Genomic DNA, 6953 nt, shown 5'->3' with positions numbered 1-6953 from the left:
CGATCATCCCCCTCCTCCCAGTTTGATATTTGGGAAATCCACAGTCAGAAGCTATAGTCTCACAGAGAGAAGAGTTATCAATATTCCTTCACGCAATAAAGAATGTTTTCGCTTACAGGAGCAATCTCATGCTTTTGTGCAACTTTACTGAGCTCTGCTACTGTTTCACCAGGAGAGTCAGAAGTGGAGGAAGAATTATTAGATATATTCTATATAAATATTGGAATAGGTAGAGAGACATTTTCAAGTGCACTAATCTGCTCCTTAGACCACAAGAACCACAATTCCTCACAGCAGTGCTTTAATTATGTCTTTACACTTAGGAGGGAGCAGCACAGGGATATGCATGATCACATTCCTTTGGATAGCAAGCAAGCTTAGTAATACCATCATGAATTGCAAAAAATTACGTCATAAATAAATTTACATTTGACAGCACTTTGCAAGCTCTTCACCTTTCTCCCAGGAAAAATTCCACATCCAACTCTTACATTTCTTCTCCTTTCCCTTCAGAGACATACATGTGTCACCTGAATACATAGTTCATAACCTCAGGGACCATTGGATTTTCCAGACAGTAACTGCTCAAACATGTCTTTACATTGGGTCTGGCCATCTGTTGGTGAAGTCCCACTTCCGATACAGGTGTCATTTGATTTACATGCATGTCTTAGTTCCCACCATGTCTCAACCTGTTGCCATCAAGAGTATCTTACCTCCAAGAGAGGGATTGGGAAGGAAAATGAAACTGCCCTAGAGTATTACTAGGTGAAAAGGTAGTAGTCTGTTTCCTCACCTTCGTTCAGAACAATACTTTCACCAAATACACACACCCAGCCAATCTATAAAGACAGCACTCCTGAGGTTACCCTCATCTAATGCTTCACATGCAGCATGGATTCTCTCAGGGCTCACTGTGCTGCAGGAGGAGTATATACACCAAATTACTATGGCTATAATTCTTAAATAGGACTAAGCTGGAGGAGACTGGAAGGACAGCAAGTACTGTCCTCAAGCTGCCAGAAAGCCTGTAGTGTCCTGTTTGCTGTATCAGCATGCAGCCAAATGAAGCAGGAGCAACAAGGTTTGTGGCTGAACTTCTGTGTTACAGCACAACTGAAGTAGTGAAATAAACATCTATTTGAATTCCTGAACAAACCCTGCAGCAAGTGGAGACTTACCTTAAAGTAAAACATCATTACCTCTACCAGTGTGAGGGATTATGTTGAAAGGCCTTTGTAGCTGTAGATGCCTGAGCCAATGTTCAGCCTTCTGTTGACTTCATTTCACAGCCCACCTCTTCCAATGGAAGCTAAAAACCCTACTATGTACACTGCTGAGAGGGAAGACTACAAAGAAACATTGCCTAAAAGTACAATGCTATATAGGAAGGCTTAAGACTGGTCTGAGTAAAATCTCATCCTCCAAGTCCCTGGATATCTATAGCCACTGAGCATGGCTTTTTTTTTTTTTACAGCAATGAAAGTACTTTTTCCCCAAAAATTCATGTTGGGCAGTTGTATCTTGCTTCAGCTCCTGCAGTAGTTTTTATTTTAAGGAGAAAACAATACAGGCTCCCTTTGCTTATATAGACTCTAGGGAGATACCAGCATTTCTCTTCCTACCAGTTGTTGAGCTCTGATCGCAAACCCAGAAGATATTGTCGTGGTTTAACCTCAGTTGGCAACTAAGCACCACGCAGCCGCTCGCTCACTCCCCCCCACCTGGTGGGATGGGGGAGAGAATTGGAAAAGCACGTGAGAAAAACTTGTGGGTTGAGATAAAAACAGTTTAATAATTGAAATAAAATGATAATGATAATAATATGATAATAGTAATAATACACAAAGTAAGTGATGCACAGTACAATTGCTCACCACCCGCCCACCGATGCCCAGCCAGTCCCCGAGCAGTGGCCCCCCCGGCCAGCTTCCCCCAGTTTATGTACTGAGCATGACGTCACATGGTATGGAATGTTTCTTTGGCCAGTTTGGCTGTGCCCCCTCCCAGCTTCTTGTGCACCTCCAGCCTTCTCAGTCGGTAGAGCATGGGAAACTAGAAAGTCCTTGGCCAGTGTAAGCACTACCTAGCAACAACTAAAACATCGGTGCCTTATCAATTTTGTTCCCATCCTAAATCCAAAACACAGCACTGTACCAGCTACTAGGAAGGAAATTAACTCTATCCCTGCTGAAACCAGGACAGATATTAAGCTGTGTTCTGTTGTTGCATAACGTTGACATACCTTTGTATAAAACATTTGTTATATTGATTCATCAGCTTCTACTTTAGAAGTCCACCAATAAGTTAGCCTTTCCATTGTCAAGTCTTTCATAGATGCCACAAAACTCTGAAACATTCTTTTCACGTTCAACCTAAGTTTATTCTTTAACATATTTGTTCTCACACTGACATTGGCCTTCTAGCTTTATCCCCCTTCTCTAGATTGCTTTCATAAAAAGCAGACAGGTCCATTCTCAATTGTTGCTGTGACAAGCAAATTCACCTACAGTCATCCCGTGTCCTCTCAAATGGCAGGTTTTCCCTTTCCCATGCATGCATCTGTCATGAGTTCATTTTCCTCAAACACAGGTGACCACTCAACATGCACTGTTCTACATGAGACCTTACCAGAACTTTGTTCAATGGTATTAGTATTTCCTGCTTTCCACTGAAAATGTTGCAACCTCCAACACCTCTGGATCTCGTTGCCTTTTTCAAAGCCATGTCATATCGATATCATGTTCTGATTAGACATTGCTTCCTATATTTTTCTTTTTCCCTTTTGAGGTGTTGAGTAAAGTATCTCACCTGGCAATCGAGCACAAATGTGTGATTAAAAGTCTGGCCTGGTGTAATATTTGCCACATCAAAAGCAATAGAGATAGTACCACTTCTGCCTCAGTTTAAGATTTTTGGGTGTGATTCCAGACACATTCGTCATCTACTAGAGTTAATAATACTGTAAAGATTTTGCACAGCACTATAAAGAGGTAAAGTTCCACAAAAATAACATCGTTTGGCTTGTAAATAAATTCCTTGGAAAAACGCATAAATTTCTTCAGCCATCCTGCTCCAAAATACAGCACCCTTAAGAGAACAATACCTTCCCTTCCCTGCTCCAGCATTTTCCCAGGCAACACTTTTCCTAGGACACTGAGCCCTTTACTAACACTTCTGCTCCACAGAACTGGCTTAAACATGCACAACGGCAGGCCACCGGTGGTCTGCCCTCTCCGCTACCCACTATCACAAGATTCTGCTCCCTCCTTTGCCCTGGCTCTGCTGTTTATCCGGTGCTGCCCTGAGCAACCTAACAACAAAGCATAAATTTTACCATCACAGCATTGTGGTGCTTGCACCTTAAGTTTCATTCCACTTTGAATCACTGCAGTTACAGTAAGACCTATGTTTGGGAAGTGACTGGAGATGCAGTCAGAAGATCTGCTGCAACATAGCAGTTTGCCTTTGACACAGGAAGGGAAGACAAACAAGCAGTTATTTTCATAGGAAGCCACTGTTTTCTTAATAGCGTATGATATCCCATTAGTCATTTTATATTGTTTCTTCACTACTTCAGGCTTCAAAGATCCACAACAGAATTTTTATTACAAAAATCTTCCAAAGTATTTTATTTAAAAAACATAAGAATTCATTGTTTACTTATACAGTAGCACCAACACCCAGCGCACTTAATTACAAAATCTTTGTTGCTAAGCACTATAGCTGAAAAGAAGCTTCAGCTAGAGAAGCTTCTCAGCTACTTAGAACATCACTCGGTCATCATCTGTGGAGGAAAAGAAACCCTTATTTTTGTGAATGCAAACAGGTCCTTGTCCATGGCAATCTAGCAACCCCACAAAAGGAAGACTACCTTATCTGTAATGCTTGTTTATATGAATAGGTGGTCGTATGCTCTTTTTTAAAGGTGATCATAGTTGAATGATGAGGTTGTTAGAGTCTGAAGTACCAGGTTAATTCGCTTAGTTCAAATCAAAACCAAAAGTTTTCTTTAAACTGTTTTTAAAGTGATTCTGCTGTAGGGACAGCAAAGCAAAGCGATTGCAATTTAAGTGTTGCAAATTAAGAGTCAATTTAATTCACTGGCACAACTTCGAATTCTTTCTAACATAATCAAAACCACAGTTCTTCACCTTGACAATTTTGTCACTTTCAATTTCTCAGTGGGTTTTCCACATTTTTAAGGCTTTTTAGGAAGTAACTCTGGTATTATCTTGCTCATCCTCCCCTTGATCAGGTGGGCCTGTAGTAAACACCAACTATGAGGTTTCCTTTGTTGGCTCAGCCTCTAATTTTCACCCACAAGCTCTCAACCTGTTCATCACTATTTTTCAAAGACAGCATTGTGCAACCAGTCCATTTTTTATATGTTTAAGGACCGTATGAAGAAATTCCACAAACTATATATACTAACCCACGATGTTTCCAACTGGATTATCCCTTTGTTCCTCGCTTACCTTTTGGAAACTCATTACCCTAGGAATGGCTGCCAAGCCGTATTTTTCTGCAAATCATCATATGGTTTCCTACAGAATAAGCAGTAGTTTAGTACTCCACCCTTCTTTAAGTACTAACTTCCTGCCATGTTTTGTTAGGTTTATCATGGCTTTACATATATATATATTAAAAAAAATAAAACATTATTTCCTTGTTCTTTCCTTGTTCTCCATACTTTAAAAATTATTTTACGGAAGGCTACAAAAATGTCTTTTACCTGGAACAGAGAAAAAAGCAATCCTGAAGAGCTGTTACTTCTTGCACATAAATTAAGCTACTTTGGTGTGTAAATCCAGGTTCATTTAAATGCTTATCAATTATACAGATCATTCACTCTGAATATTTATGAAGAACTAGAATAACCCAAATTATCCTGCCACAGAACTAATACAAAAGTGCTGTAAAAAAAGTTGCTGTTACTTAGGATCCAGTTTCTCCACTTCCTTTGACATCTTCAGTTGATTCCCAGAGTGCAGTCAGTACCGTTTTGACAACTGTATGATGGTGCAAATCTCTTGTCTCTATTTGGTGCTCTGACAACTGACTCTGTCCCACTCACAGATACCTTTTGTCTGCAAACATAAGCCATGCATGTTTGCACTAGAGCCTTGCTCAGCTGGACCTCGAGCCTACAGCATGGATAGCAGCAAGTGTAGTAATCCAGCCAAGTTTCAGAGCACTGAATTTGTTTGGTTTTCTGCTAGGAGCCCCTTGATTCCCTGGAGCTGCCCCCGTACCTTCTGGGAGCCCAAAGCCAACAACCAGAAGCACCAGTCAGAGCCAGGACTACCCACAATGGCTCAGGGCAAGGACAACCGCCTTGCACCTGGCCTCAAGGTGTAGTAGGAGCTAGATGCAATCACCCAGGCTCATTGAAAGTTGTAGGACTTGGATTTGTCCTCCAGTGTGGTTTAAACAGAGCTTTTGAGCAACACATTTGAAAGAAAGAAAAAGACAGAAAAGGCAGCTAAGTGAATAGCTGCTCATAGAAAGATGGAACAGTCAGGATCGGGATCCTATGCCCATTTCTACAACAGTATTACCATATGAATTAAAATAAATCAATTAAATTTTTAATACTATTCAGTATTAGCATTGCTGCAGCACCAACATCAGCCATATACGGCCCTCAAGTGCCACATGCAAAATTTGTTCTTTTGGACAATCTGAGACACAGAGAAGGGGAGGGAAAAGAGAAACTGAGATGAGAGCCCCGGTAGCACTCTTGGGATAACAGTTGGTAACAGCAGTTCCAAGCCTCTGCACACTTTCTCTCTAGAGTAAAACATTAAATATTTTGAATTATTTCACAGGATTAATCTGAAGATAAGGTTGCTTAAATGGTCCAAGTTCTCTTCACCAAGAACACTGAATCAATAAAATATTTGTTGTGGTTTTTTTCCTCCATTATGCAGCAATCTTCCAGTGTATGTGTCTGTGTACATACATAAACACATTTAATTGTGGAATACAGAAAATCTTCTATTATGAGCTTTTTATGAAAGACCTAATTCATAAAAAGTGTTTCAATGAACCCTGCATTTTATATAAAAAAAAAGACTGAAAGGAATGCATGAGTTATCAAATCCACTAGGTGCACACAGTGACAGAATAATCAAGAAAGGTTACATGAACTTTCCTTTCCCTAAACCACCACAAAGTAGGGCCACAAAACATTTTCCAGAACCTCCTGATAAATTTTGTCTGTCTAAAATCCAAAGCCACAATTACAACATAGCAAAGACTATGTCAAGATACTACTTCACGTTCTACATCCTGGCAAGAGAAGGAAATTTGTCAAGTAAAATTCCATGGTGCTCCAAAGTAGTTCATGTCCTGCAGGACACCATAGGACGGTGACCAAAAAACTTCATGTGCTGAGAAATTCCCTTTTGAACACTGATATGTTGAGCTGTTAAGCATTCTTAAGTGCTTGATACCAGGAAAAACAGTGTGGCTAGTTCGGATTATGAAAGGGTATGAATCATGAGAAGTATATGATTAGCTGAGTGCACTGTCTCAGAACAATCAATTTTTACCAACCAGGCCTTCCTTGGAATAAAGCTGATATTAGAAAGGCAGGTTAGCCTGCAGGTTATTTTTATACACATCTTGTTTCCGGACTAACATGCAGCATGCATGCATACCTACTCTTGTAAACGTATGGCAAGCCTCTTGCCACCAGGCAGAAGGAGGGGACCTAAGTGACAGGGGGGGAATGGAAACAGGTCCCTGCTCGGGGTGCCAGGCGAACCCCTGCCTGGCCTCCCTCACCTTCCCAGTTGCCCTTACACAGCAGATATGGGGCCCTGGAACTTGAGGGCCAGGCAAATGAGGATGTAGATGAAGGTCCATCCAGGGGGTTGCCTAGGGTGAGGCAGTCAGGCCCATGCATTATGACTGCCTCTGCTAAGAAAAAAAGGAGGGTAATTGTC

Source organism: Pygoscelis adeliae, unplaced genomic scaffold (genome assembly GCF_000699105.1).
Source record: "Pygoscelis adeliae isolate BGI_AS28 unplaced genomic scaffold, ASM69910v1 Scaffold22, whole genome shotgun sequence".
Classification (NCBI taxonomy): domain Eukaryota; kingdom Metazoa; phylum Chordata; class Aves; order Sphenisciformes; family Spheniscidae; genus Pygoscelis; species Pygoscelis adeliae.
Note: the sequence above shows the minus strand (reverse complement) of the source record.